The sequence below is a fragment of the Macaca nemestrina genome, chromosome 16, assembly GCF_043159975.1.
Source record: "Macaca nemestrina isolate mMacNem1 chromosome 16, mMacNem.hap1, whole genome shotgun sequence".
NCBI classification, from domain to species: domain Eukaryota; kingdom Metazoa; phylum Chordata; class Mammalia; order Primates; family Cercopithecidae; genus Macaca; species Macaca nemestrina.
The window spans coordinates 92,014,989-92,034,951 of NC_092140.1; the positions used below are offsets into that span (position 1 = coordinate 92,014,989).

The 19,963-nt window shown below is 38.1% G+C and overlaps 1 protein-coding gene and 1 long non-coding RNA gene across 4 annotated transcripts in view; one reads left to right on the forward strand and one right to left on the reverse strand.

The window, feature by feature from the left end:
• LOC105486013 (replication factor C subunit 3) overlaps positions 1-19,963 on the reverse strand; it is a 701,449-nt gene that overhangs the window by 65,177 nt on the left and 616,309 nt on the right. For 2 of the 3 annotated variants that reach the window (XR_011615047.1, XR_011615048.1), the window contains exon 9: positions 17,237-17,346. The gene's annotated coding sequence lies outside the window, so the exon portion shown is untranslated. Of the gene's footprint in view, positions 1-1,593; positions 1,754-17,236; positions 17,347-19,963 lie in introns of those variants that run through there. The other variant, XR_011615049.1, reaches the window with a different exon arrangement.
• LOC105486011 (uncharacterized) overlaps positions 1-19,963 on the forward strand; it is a 261,312-nt gene that overhangs the window by 22,572 nt on the left and 218,777 nt on the right. The window lies entirely within an intron of this gene.

The window sequence follows — 19,963 nt, forward strand, 5'->3', positions numbered from 1 at the left end:
TGTTTTGATTTATGTATACATTGTGAAATGGCTTAATCAAGCTAATTAACTTATCTTCACCTCACATACTTATTATTTTTATTTATTTATTTATTATTTACTATCTACTTTTTGGTAAGAACACTTAAAATACACTCTCATAGCAGTTTTTAAGTATGTAATATATTGTTGTTAACAATAGTCACCAGGATACCTGATTGATCTCTTGAACTTATTCCTCCTGCCTAATTGAAATTTGGAATCATGTGACGAGTATCTCCCCTAGTCCCTGGGAGTTTAGTCTTGCAGGCCATACACTGGCAGGAGCAAGGTCACCTCAGATGTTAGGACTTCTAATTTATTGACTAGTCTCTCCTTATGACATCTTTAAGCTAAAAAGGCTAAGAAAAGTGAACTATGGAACAATATTTATTGTATCTGAAAAATGTACACATATGATATTTTGGTAAAACGTATCTTCCTCTGATATACATATATGTTATTTCGTAAGTTCGTATTTTGTTCATATTTTAATCCCAAGTTTTAGTTCCATTTTAGATATTCCACTTTGTGTAGCCTCCATCATAGCCCCTGACCCCGTATCTGTTGGCTTTGATCATCGACATCCAAGTTCGGTGATCATCTCCTCAGCAACACCAGTTCTAAAAAAAGAAAAAGAAAAAGAAAGAAAAAAAAAAAAAACCCCTCATCCTTATTCCAGTCAATCTGTGGCATCTTCTTTGTGTATTTTCTTTGTGGAAGAAAAAAAGGTAAGAAATTACCTTATAACACTAACCCAAACTCACTATTACACAGTATATCCATGTAAGAAACCTGCATAGGTATCCTCCGAATCCGAAATGAAAATAAAAACAAATAAAAATAAAAGAATAATCTGAGCTCTTAAAAAATTACCTCATTAATATCTTTTTTCTTTGTTCATTTTCTACATCCTTTTCCCACTCCTCCACCACCCGTCCCCAACAAGGCCACATGCTAGCATGTGAAGCTCCGTGGAAGACAGGTCCTTGTCTTTCTGGTTTCAAAGCTGAAGCTTAGAATCTGGAATAGTGCCTGTCAGACTGTAAGCCATCAAAAAGTGTATGTTAAGTGAAGGGAGGATAAAATCACACTCCCCAAACGTCAATGAATCTGAAGGGATGTGTTTGAGTTTATGGTGCAGGATGGCTTATCATAAATGATAAACCAACCCAAGACTAAGGCAAGCCTCCACTAAAATCCTATTAAAATAAATGAAGGCCTGAGGGCTTCTGTTGAATGGCAGCTGCTCTCATTTCAGAATGGGCCTAGTTTCTCATTCAGCCAAAAGTCCTGTACACAATCTCTCCCCAATGGCTCATTTTTTCCCATAATCCTTTTTGACGGAGTTCCTTGCTTCGGCCCAGTACAGTGACATTTCTTTCATGTCTGGGCTGACTGCCAAGGGCCCAGATAAAGCAGAAACTTGAGTGGAATATTCTGTTCTGGAATAGCTATAACCTTCCAGCTGCTCGAGGTTGTGTTACCTTCTGGGAGAATGACAATCTGTTCCTGTCTTGGAAATGGAGAGGCTTTTCCACATTCCAACAGCATGTCTCCAATGGAGCAGGGAACAGGTCCTTAAGCATCATGGGAAGGAACAGGTCTTCCTGGAATCCTGGATACTCTAAAGTTTCCCAGACTGTGCCATTCATCCTTTAGCTACTCAGTGACAAAGTTATCTTACTCGTGCTTGAATTTCTTTTCCTGGCCAGGAAGTGACTTCCAAAATTCTCTGAGAAAAAATAATAGAAAGGGAATTTTCTTCCACTTTTCACTTAGGCATCTCAGTAAAGCAGTGGTCGGGGGGTAACTAATTCCTGACTTCAGCAAAGCTGAAACAAAGGCTATTTGAAGTCACTCTGTTGGAAAATAACATTAGGACTCTAGGGAGAGTACATGAGAATTATGAATAGTGCAACCTTTGGACTGGGATTTTTGCCAGCGGCCAGGTCAATTTAAGGGAGGTTCTCTCTGCGGCCCCTCTTCCAGGCACCCCGGCATGGGGGCTGGAGGAGGCCAGAGAGTGGAGGTGGCATGAGGAAGAGGAGGAGAGGAGATGACCACACGGGGCATACGGACGTAGTTTCTGTTGCCTGAAGAGTATCTTCAATGTTATGTCCTTTAATTTGATAATTCAGCCTCTTTTCAACTTTATGATATTTTAGAACCAAATATTTGAAAGGAAATATGCTACGAGCATTAAAGTTTCTATTTTGTAGAAACAAAACCAACCTCCTCTTTCTCAACTTGTCTTTTTTTTTTTTCTTTCTTTTTAGGAGTGGTCATTTTATGATTGCAGATTTTCCTGTGTTCTGTTTCATACTTACATTTTGGTCAAGTTTTCTGACATTCGCAAACTACCATTCTGGAGGGGATAAAAAGCTAATTTGACTTTTCTGTTATTCAAGACATTTTTTTCTTCTTACAAAATTACCTTGTATCTCCTCTTCTCACAAAATGCTAGCAATCCAGATATTGTTGAGAATATTTTAGAGAATTGACCTTTCTAGGTTGTTAAACTCTTTCAGCTCCTGGAAAAATAGATTACTTTAGAGGAGGGCTAAAGGGCTGATGGAAGTCTTACACCTACTACAATTCCCACTGCTAATGATTTCTATAGACGCCTCTCTCTGGCTTCATTGTTGGAATGAATAACGAAGGGGGAGAAGAATAGACTCACTTGGTTATTTGTCCTCATGCATATTGATTCATAAAACTAAAGACCTCAAGGGAATATTGTGAGCTAAAACCCTTCATCCCCCTGTCTCCAGGGAAGAATTTATTTGGATACCTCAAGACAGAAGGTCGACTGTACTTAACAGCCACCATAAGAAACTCTGTCACTTTCTTTAGCAATGTGCCTCGGTATCTTATCAATTCTTGCAGACAAGTGATTATTCATAAACTGTAACTTCAATAATTCCAAAACTCAGAAAAAATGTGATTGTCTGTTTTATTTACTCATGTATCCTCAATTCCTTGAGAGAATGATTGGCAACTAGTAGGCACTAACTAAGTGACTCTTTGAATAAATGAATAGATAACTGAATGAATAAATAGAAATTAAGTTATACAACAGAGAAGGTGGCATAATCATTCACGTTACCAAGCATTATTGAGAATTATTTGATGCATACCGCTGTTTCGGTACTGTATGGAATTCGCAGATGTAAAAGGGAAGAGTTTGTTAACCCTGGATTTTGATTGTTTCTCACAATCTAATAAGGGTGTGTCTCTATACATAAGTAACCACAATCCAAAGTAGATTATAAACGGTGTAATCTAAATTATAATGAGAGAGTGTGAAATGAATAACATGTATTTGTGTTAGAATGAATAAAGATGGCATAGAGATAAGATGATGACAGGTTTTAAATTACTGTGGGACTTGGAGGTTGAAGGCCTTTCCAGGTAGAGGTGACACTCACAGTAAAGGAGGGGCAGGCAAATGCAGGGTTGGATCCGCAGCCATGTCATTTGGTGTGGCCTGAAGGCCGTGCATGTCTGTGTGTGTATGTGATGGTGTTGGTGATGTCATGTATGTGACGGAGAAGATGGAAAAAAGGAGGAACAGTTTGCTGGGTCCTCTAAAGACAGCCACTAGTGAGTTCAGAGTAAGGAAAAAATTGTTCATGTCATGCAACACCATATTGTAGCTACCATTAAGTCTAGATATTTTGTCTATTTTGTTTACAATTATATCTGTGGCTGGAACGGTGCCTGAAACGTAGTTAATACTGGATAAATATTTGAGTGAAACACTAGTACTCTGAGGATGACAAACACAGGTCATGCCTTGTGAAACTGTTCAACTCCTATTTTGTTTACGTTTTCCCTGCCAAAGAATCCACATTCAAACTAGAAAAAAACTTGAACAGTGATGAATAAAGGGTACCTGGCTGGGTGCAGTGGCTCATGCCTGTAATCCTAGCTCTTTGGGAGGCCATGGCCAGCCTGTGCAACATGGCAAGACTCCTTCTCTACAAAAATACAAACTTTGCCCAAGCATGGTGGTGTCCACCTGGAGTCCCAGCTACTCTGAAGGCTGAGCTGTGATTGTGCCACTGCCCTCCAGCCTGAGAGATAGAGTGAGACCCCATCCTAAAAATAAGTAAATAAATAAATAAAAGATATTTAAGGCTAAGGCAGTAAAATGACGTCTATATTCTTGGAATAATTTCAATATTTTGGGCTACTGAGATATAACATATTTGGATACTGAAATAATTTCAGATGTAGTTTTACAACTATTATGAATTTTTTTTTGAGAACTCATGGGAAATAGCAAAGGTGACAGGAAAATATATTGGATGACATTGGTCCAACTCTTGGAAAGCAAATTCTACCAAGCAGTATACTAGATGTTGGTTGCTGGCTAGATCCTAGAACAATTGTAGATTGTTATTAATTAGATTATGTATAAGCACTTGGGGGGTTACTTTTAGTTAGGTTGTACCACTCCTAGCTGGAAGGTGGCTGGGGAAAGCTGCCATGGATAAGAGATGGGTCATAGATGTAAGTGTATTCTAGCTATGTGTTTTGAGAACAGCACAGCAGCAGTAAAATCAGCATGGTGTGTAGTCATTGGAATGAGGTGAGCCTTCTTGACCAATAGTAATAGATCAATCACTAAGACAGTGGTCAGGTTGTAAATGAGCTAAATTCTACAAACATAGATGATAACTGTAAAAGTAAAGGATAATGTGTTGTTGAAAATTACCTTGGAACTGTAGACTGGCAGATGGATATATACATAGTAGAAAATTACAGAAGCTCTAGTCACATCAATTTAAATGAGTTCCTAATATAGCTTCTAATATGTAACCCAGGCCACCAAAGTCTCCATTGTAGATAGTTATTGTGAATTTCAAGCTAGTTAGTGCTTGGAAAGCTCTGAGAGCAATGCCTGATACAAAGTAAGAATTTTTTTTTCTATTATTATTAGTACAATAAAATTAAACATCTTCAAATCAAATGTTTATACAAATTCAGTTGTAATTAGAAAACAACCACCATCTTACATTTTATGAATTAAAAATTGAGAATGAGCAACAGTGCAAATATGTTTGATTTCTATAATTCATTCATACCTTCAGGCAACAAACATTCAGTGAATACTTTCTATCTGCTAGCATTACCCTACATGCTAGAGATGGAAAGATAATTATGGCACTGTATTCTTAAAGAGCTCTTTATTCTTAAAGAGCTTAATCTAGGGTAGGATCTGATAACTCTAGCATCTATAACACCTAAAAAATTTATTACATATGTCTGATTCATAACTATCTCTGTTAGATCATAAGTTTCTTGAGGGACAAACTGCTTCATTTCCATTTTTACATCTCTAATGCCTGGAACACAGTGTGTTTCCTAATATATGCTCCGTATATGAATGCTGACATCTGATCACCTCAAAACGGACTCTTTGAAATGCAAAATGTGACACAGCAAACTTTTTTTTTAATGCATAGCTGAGCTTACAAGACAGAAAGAAATGCTCTAGTTGTCAAGATCAAAGATGGACTGAAAACCATAGCTGTGAACCCCTGAGGTGATGCTGCAGCTACTCTGGCTGATGGTTTTGGTCCCCACAACACAGGGCTTGAGCTTTAATGCCATGAGACCCAAGAGTGAACTACTACAGGATGAACTTCATAAAAAAGAAAACTGAATCCAGTGAAATGATTCCTGGACAAGAAACAATTGTGAGCCAAGAAATTGGCAAAGATAGGTATATATAAATAAGCATTGACTATGGGACAAAAAAGCAAAGTTAATTAAAATATGGACACAGATAATGTGTAAGATGGTAGAAAAAGCGTGTTCTGGAAGGAGAGGGAGATAATCATCAAATTAAGACTTTGTTAGGTCAAGGATGCAAACTAAAATTTAAAGGTAACCTTTAATAAATAGATTATATGATTTTCAATCCAGTAAAGGGCAAAAAAATGATTAAGGAAAACCCAATAATTAATAGAAGGTAAAAAAAAAAGGAAAAAAGAAAAAATACATGGTAAATTGCAAACACTAAATAAGATGATAGAAATAAATCTCAATCACAATTTTTAAATAAAATGAGTACAGATGGCTTACATTTGCAATTAAAAGTAGAGATTTTCAGATTGGATTTCAAAAATCTAGGGTAGGTTTATTTAAAGACACATACTTAGAAAAAAAAACAGCTCAGAGAAGTTGGAAAAAAGTGGGAAAAGATTACTAAATTAAAAGGAAGTTGATAAATCTATATTAATATCAGAAAACTGTATGCGTTGACATTTATATAATTAGGTTGGTGCAAAAGTAATTGTGGTTTATGTCATTACCTTCAATGGCAAAAACAGCAATTACTTTTGCACTAACCTAATATATTTATATAATAAACACATATAAAATGTTATAAGGTAAATTTTACTGCAAGCCTATGCAAATTACACCTGAAATACAAATAAATATTCACTATAGAGGAATTCCCATTTTTCAGAGTAAAGATCATGAACTTTATTGGATTTAGAGTCCGAGTATGAATTTTAGTGGATTATACTAATACTTATAACAATAGTAAACAGACAATAATAATAATTTATATCATCTTCCAGCTACTCTGTAAGTACATTTTATAATTTAAACTTTATCTTCTGAGTCACTCTTACTATTCCTACTTGAAAGATGAAGAAATTGAAGCTGATGGAAATTAAGAGATTTGCTCAATGACATGAGCCAACGTGAGACTCAGATCTACGCCTGTCTGACTTCCCAGTAGCGCTTTTAGTCGTGATGCTCCTGTGGCCTTGGTTTGTGTAGAAACTTCTTGATAGATGTGAGAAGAACCTTGGGGACAGGTGAGAGCCACTCAGAGTGGAAGTGAAGATCTCCACCCTATTTGACTAAGTGTTCACCAATGAGCCATCCAAGCAGTGTAGAAGGACCTGGGGAAAAAGGACCTGTCTGTCTTACAGTTCATTATTATAGTTGGGAACTCAGAAAGCTGTAGCCTTGGAGGCAGTGGGTACCTCCATGAGTTATGGAAATAGCCAGTGCTTGCAGTAAATTCAATTTGTTCTGAAACATCCCTGCTATTCCTAGGGCCACACCCATAATTGCCCTCTGTGTAAGGGTGAGTGGACAAGGGACCAAGTGAGTACCGGGACACAGTACTACATGTTCCCAGGAAGAATAGATGCATTTTTCTGATTTCCCACAGAGGCTGAATGGGCTAGTTGCATTTCTGGCTGTTGCTTTTTCCCTTGGAGCCCAAGCTCTAGAGAGCTACCTGAATGCTAGTCCTTCCACACGTTGACTTTTTAGAGTTCTATAAAGGCCTTTTGGAAGATTTTTTCTTAGCAGGATGCCTAGAGAAGTCTCCTTCAGTTGCAATATCTTAAAAATGGATGTCTTCTGATTGGCATAAATTCATTCAGGCCCTTCTGGAATTTCCATTGCAAATGTCTAACATGCTTGAAATTATGGCTGCCTCAGACAGCAGTGAGTGCTGCTGCAAGCATCTTGACCATCAGTCACTGGACAGAGGGAGGGAGTTTTAAAGGCCTTGTGCATCTGGCCTCTCCTGACCCCATTTTTCAGGCAGGAATCTAACATGAACCACACCACTGACACATGGGAGCTCTTTCAGCATTTCAATTTCTAACGTTGAACTTGCCTAGTTTCGCACTGAGCCCACACCCAACACTTCTCTGTCATTCCACTTCATTTGGTATATAATGCTCATTTTACTTACATGTAGTTGGCTTCATAATTTATTTGAGTTGGTGGGTGATATGGTTTGACTGTGTCCCCACCCAAATCTCATCTTGAATTGTAGCTCCCATAATTCCCCTGTGTTGTGGGAGGGACCCAGTGGGAGATAATTGAATCATGGGGCCAGTTTCCCTCATCTTGTTCTCATGGTAGTGAATATGTCTCGTGAGATCTGATGGTTCTGTAAGTGGAAACCCCTTTCACTTGGCTCTCATTCTCTTCCCTTGTCTGCCACCATGTGAGACGTGCCTTCAGCCTTCCACCATGATTGTGAGGCCTCCCCAGCCACATGGAACTGTGAGCCCATTAAACCTTTCTTTTGTAGATTGCCCAGTATGTCTTTATCAGCAGCGTGAAAACAGAGTAATACAGTTGGAGCAGGGAGGATAACTGCATTTATGAATTTAGCAAATATTTATTGGGCACTTTTTTTATGCCTGGCACTCCTCAGGGTCCTGGGGATACAATGGCAAGTCCAGTAGTCAAGTTCTCACTGAGCTTACCTTCCAGTGGATAGCTACAGAAAGCAAATATGTGCTGTATGAACTGGTGATAAATGCTATGTAGGAAAAAAGGTAGGGTAAAGCAGACAGAGAGCTGCTGGGATGAGGGATGCTGTTTCATACTGGGCATTCAGGGATGCTTTTCCTGGCATTTGGTGGAGAGAGAGAGATGTAGGAGATCCAGCCATGTGGAATCTGGGGAAATAGCATTTCAAGCAGAGACAAAAGACATACCAAGGTGCTAAGGCAGGAGCCTGCCTGACATTTCTGAGGAAAGACAGGAAGGCTAGCGTGGCTGAAAGACGAAGGCTGGAACAGTAGAGACTGAGGTTTAAGAAGGAGTCAAGACACGCAAGTTCTGTAAGACCATGGGAAGAGAGCTGGTGTAACACAGCCATTTCAGCATGTTGGTTTCTGACTTTGACCTTGTTTTCAAGGTCAATTTCCACAAACCTTAATTTCTTCATCTTTGATTTTCATCCTTTAATGAAATTCAAAGCCACCGGAGTATTTGAGAAGTGGAGAAACAAGACCTGACTTCATTCTAGAAGATTCCTCTGGCAATAGTTCAGCAATGTTTCTATCCACCACTGGATGAAACAGACTGTTTTTCACAGAGGAGGTTCATTAAATAAACACATTAAATTAAATGGGAAGAATAATTTTCTAGGATCATTTCTATGCACCCTTATTCTGGATTTAGCAGCAACATGTGCACTGATATTTAAAATGACTCCAAATACTTACTATTGATATAAAACAAGTAGTAAATACATAAACCAGAATAATGCAGTCTGATCCTTTCCATCTTTAGTCCTTAGTTCCTTATGTATAATGCAAACTGTCCTGGAAGAGGGTACGATGTGTTTCAGCTAAATAAAATGTATGGCATCAAATTATGAAGGTTTATGCTCAGTTATTTTTAAAAGAAGAGACTGTTAAAATCTGGGGTGAATCATAATTGAATTAAAGACTAAAAGATGAAACTTCAACATATGCTTGAAAACAAATAAAATCTTAGCTATCAGTGGCCATCAGTTTTAGAAATAGTGATTGTTCATAGTCATATCCAATTTGGAATCTAAATGGAAAATTATTTCTTTTCCTATTTGCTTGCATCAGGATGAAATATCAGAATACCAAAACATTTCCTGTCCTTTTTAAAAAAACTTTTTGATAATTTTTTATTTCTGTACACTTAGGAAGTTTATTGGAATGAGAAGTGAAATATGTGTGACCCCAAACATTTGTTAGTAAGATTATGATGATGCTTTTGTTGATCTGAAGTTGAAAGGTATTATCTTTTGGTGGCAGAAAATTGTCTTCCACATTTTCCTATTTTCTGAAAATTTTTTCTTTCAATTAATTTAGTTCTACATATTTTGGTTTGCACATTTGAATATTTAACTATATTATGGTATAGATGCAGTCAGAAGATTAATGAAAAGGGCAATTGTAGAGATCCAGCTATCTAGTGTTCCTCTGAGAAGTAAATTTTAAAACAAGAAATATTCAATTAGATTTCAAGATTGTGAAAAAAACACGCTGCCAATAAACTGTGAAAGTGCAAACAACAAACTATTGGAGCCCAGAGGAAAGAGAGAAGGTTGCAAAATTGCTGACTGTGCTAAAAAGAGCCAAAAAGATTAAGGCAAAAAAAAAGTTTTTTCAAATATATTGAAAAAAGAGTTACACCAGAAAGTAGGACTGAAAATAAATAGGGAGGGAGAAATCCGTGTTACTGAAAGTGGCTCAAGACTGAACTGCTTTTAAAAAATCTGTGTCTAACAAGGCAAACATACTTTGGGCAATTGGGACATAATGAAGACCTGGTTTATTAGAAAATGATTTCGGCAGCTGATGGCGTTTCTGCATACTAATGGGCAGGACTTAGAATTTTCAAACATGCCTGCTGCTACCTGTACTAAAATGTCTGTATAAAGTAATTTGCCATCTAAGCTGCTACCTTTACCCAGGAGTGAAGCCTGATTATGCCTTCATTGCCTTCAGCTCCCGACGACTCCCATGAAATTGAAAAATCAGGTAGAATGTGTGAAGTCTCAAAGGACTGATAAGAAAACTGGACAACCAAGGCTGTGAGTTTTAACCCTATTGTTGTCATTGACTTCCTCAGGGTCACCTTAGCCTTTGCACACTTCTATTTCTAATGCATGATGATTAAACTCCCCTAGCAAAAATATGTGGCTCAAGAGAGTTTAGCATGTGTCATAAACTGTTTGTGAAATACACAATTAGGAAGAGAATGGGGTCAAGTCAGTAAGAATTAAGTTATTGAGTTCAATCAACCCATAAAGGCAGTGTAGCTAAGTAGCTAGGTACAGTCTATGTAGACAAACTACCTTGATTTGAACCCATCTTATTGTTTTCTAGCTGTGTAACCCAGGGCAAATGACTTAACTGCTCTGATTCTTCATTCATAAAATTAGACTTATCTATTGTAAGGGATACGTAAGACAAGACACGTAGTGCTCCATAATGCCAGTTACAATTATGAGAGAAAAATCTTCTTAGACTCAAAGAAAAAATGAGAAATCCTAAGGCCAAATTTGCACACATGAGAAGAAAGTGAACTTACAAAATTTGGGCTCTAAAACATATTTTAAGAACATAGTAACTAAATAGAAGTTCAATCAATGTCATCTCAATAATGAGTTTTGCACAGCTTGCCATATGTCTACAGCCCTCAAAAGTAAAGATTAAGTACTGAACTCTGCCTTATCATTCAGAAGGATAACTGGGAAGAGTAATGAGACTGAAAAGTTGAAATCATGTTTGGTGACTATAAGATGGACTGTGAACTCATAAACTTCACAGAGATCTTGAGAAGCCATCTAGTTGAGTCTTAATGTAATCCATATTGAAGACATTAAAGGCTGTGTATCTGTCTTCCCTACACTTCACACTCATGAAGATAGTACTGAATGCTTCCACGATGATCAATTTACTTGCTCAAGGGCACCATAGTTAGGGATGGAGGGGAGGCAATGGACCCAGGTCCCCAGCTCTCCATTGGTCATGCCTTATATACTCTGTGGTTGGGGAACCTCTTAAGAGATGCAAAAAATAGGAGTCCTTGCCACTGAGAACAGAAGCTTTTGGTAGCCCAAGAACTCAAGGGGCTAGCCTGAGAGCTCTAGGGACCAGCAAAACTTAGACAAAATGCTATAGACTAACAAAATCAGACCAAACAATCACTGAGCTTTTAACCAAATGCTAGATAGTGAGAGAGGGCCTAGAGATATGATGGGGGTGTAAGAAAATTTCTGTCTCAGGGCAATCTCAAGGTCTGAAATGATAGTGTGCCAGAATTGAGACCAGGAACACTTATTTATTCACTCAACTTGTATTTATTAAAGTTCTACGTGCCAGGCGCTGCTCTAGCTACCCAGAAGTGGAATAAAACAAAATATGGGTCCCTGCCCTTATGAAGTTTGCTTTCCATTGATAGTGGATGGATGGGAAGACATCAGGGGATAAACAATAATGTGATTACCTCAATTGTACCTGTAGGATTTTATGGTATTTTAACACATAGAGGTGACTGAATGATGATGTGGAGAGGCTAAAGCCATTGAAATAAGAATTTATGGCCAGGTATGGTGGCTGACACCTTTTATCTCAGCACTTTTGGAGGCCAAGATGGAAGGATGGCTTGAGCCCAGGAGTTTGAGAACAGCCTGGACAAGACCCCCATCTCTACAAGAAAATATTTAAAAACAAAACATTAGTTTCATAAGATAATGGATGCCTGTAGCTCCAGCTATATAGCAGGCTGAGGCAGGACAATTGCTTGAGCCCACAAGGTCCAGGTTACAGTGAGCTGTGATCACATCACTCCACTCCAACCTGGCTGACAGACTGTAACTCTGTCTCCAAAGATTTAAAAAATGTGGCCCTTCAAGAGGAGAGCGCATGTCACACCATGAAGGGCCACATTGGGAAGTATTGGTGTGGAGCACGAGGCAGAAAGGAGTGGCAAAGTTACTGTTTTTATTGTGTTTTTTGTGAGAAAGGCAAGACATTCTGGAATGCAGAATTGCTTTAGGATTGGTTAGTACGAATGATTCTGGTGGGTTTTGGGGCAAAGGGTTTCTTCCTTATTGTCTGGTACATGTTGATTTAGAGCAAGGAGATTTTTGGATTGGTGTGTGAGTTTGATGAAGGAGATTGTTAGGAATTTGGAATGGCTGGTTTACCTATGAAGGCAGGATCTGGAGAGCCCTTTGCTATTTCTAAAAATCAATTAGCCCTGGTAGGCACAGTCTTTCCCCAGTTAGCAAGGCTGCAAATGCCACAGCATCAAGAATATGGAAAATAAGAAAATATGGTAAATACAATTGGATCTGCGACTGGAAGCCAAATAGACAAATATGGAAACTAAGAAAGCATAGTTAGAACAATGATAAATAAGCAATTCTCTAGTGTGTTATGAGGTGGGGCAAATGAAAAAAATAGAGGTAGACATGGGTCTTAGGGAGTGCTGGTGGGTGGGGTATGAAGAGACTGCAGCATTAAATAGTATGGTTAGGGGTAGGTCTCAATGAGAAGACGAGTGGTGAGGAAGGACTTGAGCCAAGGCTTGCCTCCACATAAAGATTCTAATATTTTAGAATTCTAGCAAGACACAGAAAATTAACACATCAATGAATAGGATGCTTTCTTTCATTCATTTATTCATTCACTCAGTCATTCTGTTGGTTGGTTGATAGTTAGTTAGATATTAAAGAAATATTTATCAAGCACCCAATAGGCCAGGGACCAAATAGATGTTTGGGTTACAATGGTGAACATTGTTGACACAGACTCTACCATCATGTAGCTTATCAGTTAGTTGGGGAGACAGATGTTGACCTAATGGACACACACATAAATACAAGCACACCTTGTTTTGTTGTGCTTCATTTTTGTTGCACTTTGCAGATATGAAATCTTTTACAAATTGAAGATTTGTGGCAGTTGTGCATTGAGCAAGTTGATTGGTGTCATTTTTCCACAGCATGTACTCCCTTTGTGTCTCTGTGTCACATTTTGGTAATTCTCACAATATTTCAAACTTTTTCATTATTTTTATATTTGTTATGGTGATATGTGTATAGTACTCTTTGATGTTATTATTGTAATTGTTTTGGGGTGCCAGAAACTGAACTCATGTAAGATAGTGAAATTAATAAATGTGTATGTTCAGGCTCGTCCACTGACCAGTCATTCTCTCATCTCTCTTTCTCACCTCAGACCTCCCTATTCCCTGAGACACAATCATATTAAAATTAGGTCAATTAAAAACCTTAAAATGATCTCTAGGTCTTCCAGTGAGAGAAAGAGTTTCAAGTATCTCACCTTAAATCAAAAGTGAAAACTTATTAAACTTAGTGAGAAAGGCATGTTGAGCCCAAGATTGGCAAAAAGCTAGGACACTTGCACCAAACAGCTAAGTTGTGAATGCAGAGGAAATTAAAAGTGCCACTCCTATGAAATATGGATTATAAAAAAGTGAAGCAGCTTTATTGCTGATGTGAAGAAAGTTTTAGTGGTCTAGACAGACGATCAAACCAGCCACAACATTCATTTAAGCCAAAGCCTAATCTAGAGCAAGGGTTTGACTCTCTTCAATTCTTTGAAGGCTGATAAAGGTGAAGAGGCTACAAAAGAGAAGTCTGAAACCAGCAGAGTTTGGCTCACGAGGTTTATGGAAAGAAGCCGTCTCCAAACGAAAAAAGTGCAAGGTGAAGCAGCAAGCGTTGATGGAGAAGCTGCAGCACCTTATCCAGAGCATTTAGCCAAGATAGTTGATGATGATGGCTACACTATACAAAAGATTTTCAATGTGGATGGAACAGCCTTCTACTGGAAGAATTATGGAGCAAGTAACTACAGTTGTGGTGGAAATTGCAAGAGAAATAGAATTAGAAGTGGAGCTTGAAGTTGTAACTGAATTACCACAATCTCACAATAAAACTTTAATGGATTAAGAATTGCCTCTATGGAAGAGCGAAAAAGTGGTTTCTTAAAATGAAATCTACTCCTGGTGATGATGCCATGAACATTGTTGAAATGACAATAAAGGATTTTGAATATGACTATAAATTTAATTGATAAAGCAGCAGCAGGGTTGGAAAAGACTGACTCTAACCTTGAAAGAATTTCTACTGTGGGTAAAATGCTATCAAACAGCATCACATACTACAGAGAAATTTTTAATGAAAGGAAGAGTCAATTGATATAGCCAACTTCACTGTTGCCTTATTTTAAGAATTAGCCATGACCACCTCAGCCTTCAGCACCTACCACACTGATCCATCAGTAGCCATCAAAATTTAGGCAAGACCCTCTACAAGCAAAAAACAAAACGAAACAAAACCCTTACTAAAGGCTTAGACAATTGTTAGTATTTTTAAGCAATGAAGTCTTTTTAAATTATATGTAAATTGTTTTTTGTTAGTCATAACGCTATTGCACACTTTGTAGACTACAGAATAGTGTAAACACAACTCTTACATGCACTAGAAAACCAAAAAATGTGTGTGACTCACTTTATTATAATACTTGCTTTATTTCAGTTATCTGGAACTGAACTGTAGTATCTCAGAGGTATTCCTGTATTTAATTGGGACTGGCAAATAGCTACACAGTGTTAAGAAAGCCCGTAATAAGGGTATTTGATTTAGCTAAGGAAGTCAGGGAAGGGACCATTGAGATTTGAAGAATAACTAGGTGTTGACAAGTCATAGGAGGGACAGAAGATCATCTTTGTAGAAGAAATAGCTTGTGGAAAATCCGTGAGATAGAAGTTTAAGGGGTAGGAGGCAAATGGAGAGACCCATGTGGCATGGTGCAGATGAGGTTGAAGGTTTGTGTTGAGGGAAGGTAGTGACAAAGTAGGGCCTTTTACACCTCATGAAGCAGTTATGCATTTTACAGAGAGCAATGGACAGTGGAGGAAGAGCTTTAAGCTGAGGTATCACTTGACCTTCCTTGGCTTTGAGAATGGGTATAGGTAGAACATTGAGAAGGCCAGAGTCTAGGTGGGAGATGGAGATTGCTTGGATCAAGAGGGTTGTGGTGCAGAGAAAGAAGAAGAAAAATGGCCTCGATGATGCATTTGACATGAGTGAGGAAAAATAAGTTACCAGTTATGAATTCTGCATCTCTGGCTTGTGAGTATGGGACGATGTACTTCCATTCATTGAGAAGGGGAACACGGGAAGAGAATCAGGTGTTTTGAGAAGGTCATGGAATTGATTTTGGACATAACATTGTTGAGATTCCTTTGATACATGTGTGTGAAGAGTTCATGGAGGCAGTTAGTTGTATGAGTCAGATCTTCTGAGGAGAGATGTAGCCTCAAGAAGCATGGATACACCAAGAGTATCTCTCCCCTGTAGAAACGGATTAAAACTCCTTTTCCAGATCCAGACTCTGAGCCAGCCATGCCAACACAGGAAACCCCACTGAATCCCAGGCTTTTTGACTAATACCTGAAATATCCCATTGTTTGCAAGTTGGCCATTGAAAAGACCCCTCTCTATCAATGCAGGCAGGGACAAAGGCTGGGGGTCTTAGAATGAACCTTCATTTCTCTTATCTGAAGGCCATTCTGGAATGAGGACTGTTTTTTGTTCCCCACTATGAAGTAGTGATGTGCCCCTTGAACATTCTCAGCTTCTTGATCTGTTAAGATGTTCACTGTTTGCCTCTCTGCTTCCTACCAGGGGACAATATATATTCGACATTAAAACAACTAAAACATAGCCTTTGTAGGCAGACAATATCTGGCTGAAGTCTCAATCTGCGATGAGTTTAACTACTTGAAGTTTCAATTTCTTCATTAATAAGAGGGAAGTTATCATATTCACCTAATAGTTTTGTTTTGAGGATTAAAGAAGATAATGCTTTAGTACAGTGCTGCGGTGCCGAAACATGATATGTTTTTTCTTTCTTTCTTTCCTTCTTTCCTTCTTTTTCTTTCTTTCTTTCTTTCTTTCTTTCTCTTTCTTTCTTTCTTTTCTTTCTTTCTTTCTTTCTTTCTTTCTTTCTTTCTTTCTTTCTTTCTTTCTTTCTTTCTTTCTTTCTTTCTTTCTTTCTTTCTTTCTTTCTTTCTTTCTTTCTTTCTTCTTTCTTTCCTTCCTTCCTTCCTTCCTTTCTCTCTTTCTTTCTTCTTTCATCTCCTTTGCAGAAACTCTCACTAATTAGGTATGATTTTTTAAGGTAATAGAAGACACATATGGTATTGTTCCTTTGATCCAATTATCATTTCAAGCCAAAAATCCATTCAACCACTCCTATTGCCTGGTTATAAAATAGCTATTTTATTTCCTTTCTTACATCTGCCCATTCTTCATGAAACAGCCTTCAGGTAAGTGACATAGTCTTAAAAGCAGCCCACAAAAGTAAAGCAAAGCATAGCCTTCCTCTAAAATCTCTAGGCCCTGAATTTGGAATCAGAGCTCCCTGGCATTTAACTTTGTACAAATCACCTGACTAGTCCAAGGCTCATCAGTAAATAGGAATGAGAACACCTGTTCTAACCTCTGAGCCGTGTAGAGAGTATTCACTGGAAAAATGTAAGCTTTGTAATTTGTGAGGATCTTGAATACCTATAAGCTGTTATTAGTCAATTTCCTTTTTAATAACTATATCAGGAATTTAAATCACACACACACACACACACACAACAAATCAATGTAGTCACCGTGCATATTGTATTAGGTTCATCCCTAATTGCCTGTATTGCTCTCCCTTTGGTCATTTCCTTCCGTTGCCTCTGCTGCAGACACAGATGAACTGATAGAACACAAGGATCTTCCTGGCACATACACACATGGACTCTCCCCAGCCAGAGTTTCCCATGAAAGCTTAACTACAAAGAAATTCAGAGAAGGAAGAGAATCTGAACTGTAATACCCTGTGTCTAGGCTAGATTTCTGATTAGCCATTACCTTATGCTGGTTATTTTCATCCTCATTTCTGGAGGCCTTGGGCTTATTCATTAGAATTTTCTCCAGCTATTCATTTTCCAAATGCAGCCATTTTTCTGGTATGATATTGCCTGTAAGTCAAAACAAGATAATGTTCACTATTACCAATACATTTTTTATTTCTTTTATTTTTTCCATTCAGCTTTTCCCGTGGGCTTAAAAAAAAAAAAAAAAAAAAAAAAAAAACTCTTCCTGTTAATACTTTATATTTGGATGATACTTAACACACTCTCTCAGGTACAGCATATTGGTTAATTTGAACCTCAAAACAACAACCTATCTAATGTGGTATGTAAACCAGGAATGGCTATTAGCTACTTGGTTTTGTGAATGCAGAATCTCTGTTTTACTTCTTTGCCAGGTACTACTAGCAGAAAAGGGACTGGCATCCTCTTTGCTGACCTCAAAATAATGTTTTTAATTGGACATGACCCTGGGCTGGATACTTTATCTCTCCTTGTTTCTCTTTCTTCATTTACAAAAATGGAGTAGATTTGATCATTTCCAAAGTCCATTTATCTTTAAATTTGGGTTCTATGTCATAAAATATTTATTGTGCCCGTGTGTGTGGAGTACTGCTAATTCTAGAGCTATGAAAAGTCATAATGCACCCTCACTGTCTTCTAATAGTTTATGATAGAGCTGAAAGGGAGCGGATGGTAATGAGAAGATGAAGGAAGATCCAGGGTTTAATTTTCTAAGTCCTACATGACTGACATGCAAAAATAAGTGCTACAAGGGAGGAGGGAAGGTCATTATTTCTCCAAAATATTGGCACATAGATTGACAGCTGGATCTTGGAGTTTCAAAGTAAGGGAGAAGCCCTTCACCTTAACATTGGCTACAGACCAATATAAAGAGAATAAGAATAAAAATTGTGTCTATGGATAAAAGGGGAATGTTTACATTTAAAAAGTCAGTATAGGGCCGGGTGCAGTGGCTCACGCCTGTAATCCCAGCACTTTGGGAGGCCAAGGTGGGCAGATCACAAGGTCAGGAGATCAAGACTATCCTGGCTAACACAGTGAACCCCGTCTCTACCAAAAATACAAAAAAAAAAAAAAAAAAAAAAAAATTAGCCGGGTGTGGTGGCGGGCGCCTGTAGTCCCAGCTACTCGGGAGGCTGAGGCAGGAGAATGGCGTGAACCCGGGAGGCGGAGCTTGCAGTGAGCCAAGATTGCACCACTGCACTTTAGCCTGGGCAACAGAGTGAGACTCTGTCTCAAAAAAATAAAATAAAATAAAATAAAAAGTCAGTATAAAGGAAAAAACATTTATGGGGTAGAGGAGCAATGTTCATCAGTTTAAAAGCTAGCATAAAACTTATGAAAATTCTATAATAAAGGACTTCAACAAATTTTTCACTTGTTTCAGTGTTTCTTGAGCTTTGGAATGAAAATAAAAATTACAGCAAGGCTCTAAGCAGACAAAGATACATAGGATAATGGATAATTTTGGGAAACAGCTTTTAGGGCTAAAATTTCTCAGTGTGTATTTTTCCTGAGTTCAATGCTTTTAAAGATGGCACCCTGTGAGTTACCATGACAACATGTAGATACCATCTAGGTTCAGGCTACAGATCTCAACTCAAGTATTTTGTCCATACACTTTTGGAAAAAGCCTGTTGATGTACTGTAGATGGAATGAACAAAACATGGAGCAGTTGATGCTATTATGGCCCATTTCTTTGAAATAGTATTAGTCTGGTTGAAGTTGCTTCTACAGTTTTGAAGGACCCTCTTCTTTCCATTTCATCATTGCCTTTAAAGTTTGAAGCGTACTTCATTTTCAGTTCCTTATTGAATGTCTCTCAAGACAAGGCAAAAATAAAGGCTAAAGCTCATTTCCTGTGTTCATGATTCTTTTAAAAGGGAAAAAAGATTCAGGTGTTGTTGGTCATCCTGTAATTTTGGAGTTGTTCTTTGTCCTTGGGCTGTGTTTTCTCAGGATACTATCCTTAGAAATAAATCCAGACAAAGAATTGACAACCAACTTGCAGTTATGAAGAAATAAATGGGAAGATACAGATGGCATAAAAGATCCCTAGAACACAGTTGTTTTCTGTCATTGGTTGTAATGAAAGTAGGTGCTTGGGGCAACAATACTTTTGGCAGCTGCCACGCAGTCACCCACACAGCCATTCAAGTTTGACGAATTCCTCAGATAGGGTGATGGTTCTAGAATAGGGTGGGAAACTGAGATTCTCTGTTGAGTCACTGAAAACAAATATCTTCAACTAGTTCAGGCAAATGAAACCTTTAAAAGATACTGTTTCCAAAGGCACACAGGACATTAATCGTTTAGTGTGATTATCATATAAACAATCTAAAACTCAGATTGAGGAATTGGGTATGTGATATCAGGTAGAATGACATGAATTTGATTTTTTTCCTGGTTTTGTTCTATACCCCAACTTGGGCTTGTGAGACATTTCTTAGCATTTCTGAGGACAGATTTGGATTTTGGATTTCACACAGGCAGCTGAACCTGGACAGACCAGTAGCACCGTGCAGCCTTGCTCACAGTTCTTAATGGACTGCAATGGGTTACATTGCCTCAGTGGCCTAGAGTTTTGTGGTTTACAGCAGAGATCATCTGATGCCCTAAGGATGTCAAGTTATTTGGTGAGTGTGAAATAACTTGTTCTTGTTTTCAGTGAGATTTCTGGTCTTTCTGTTGTGGTTGTTC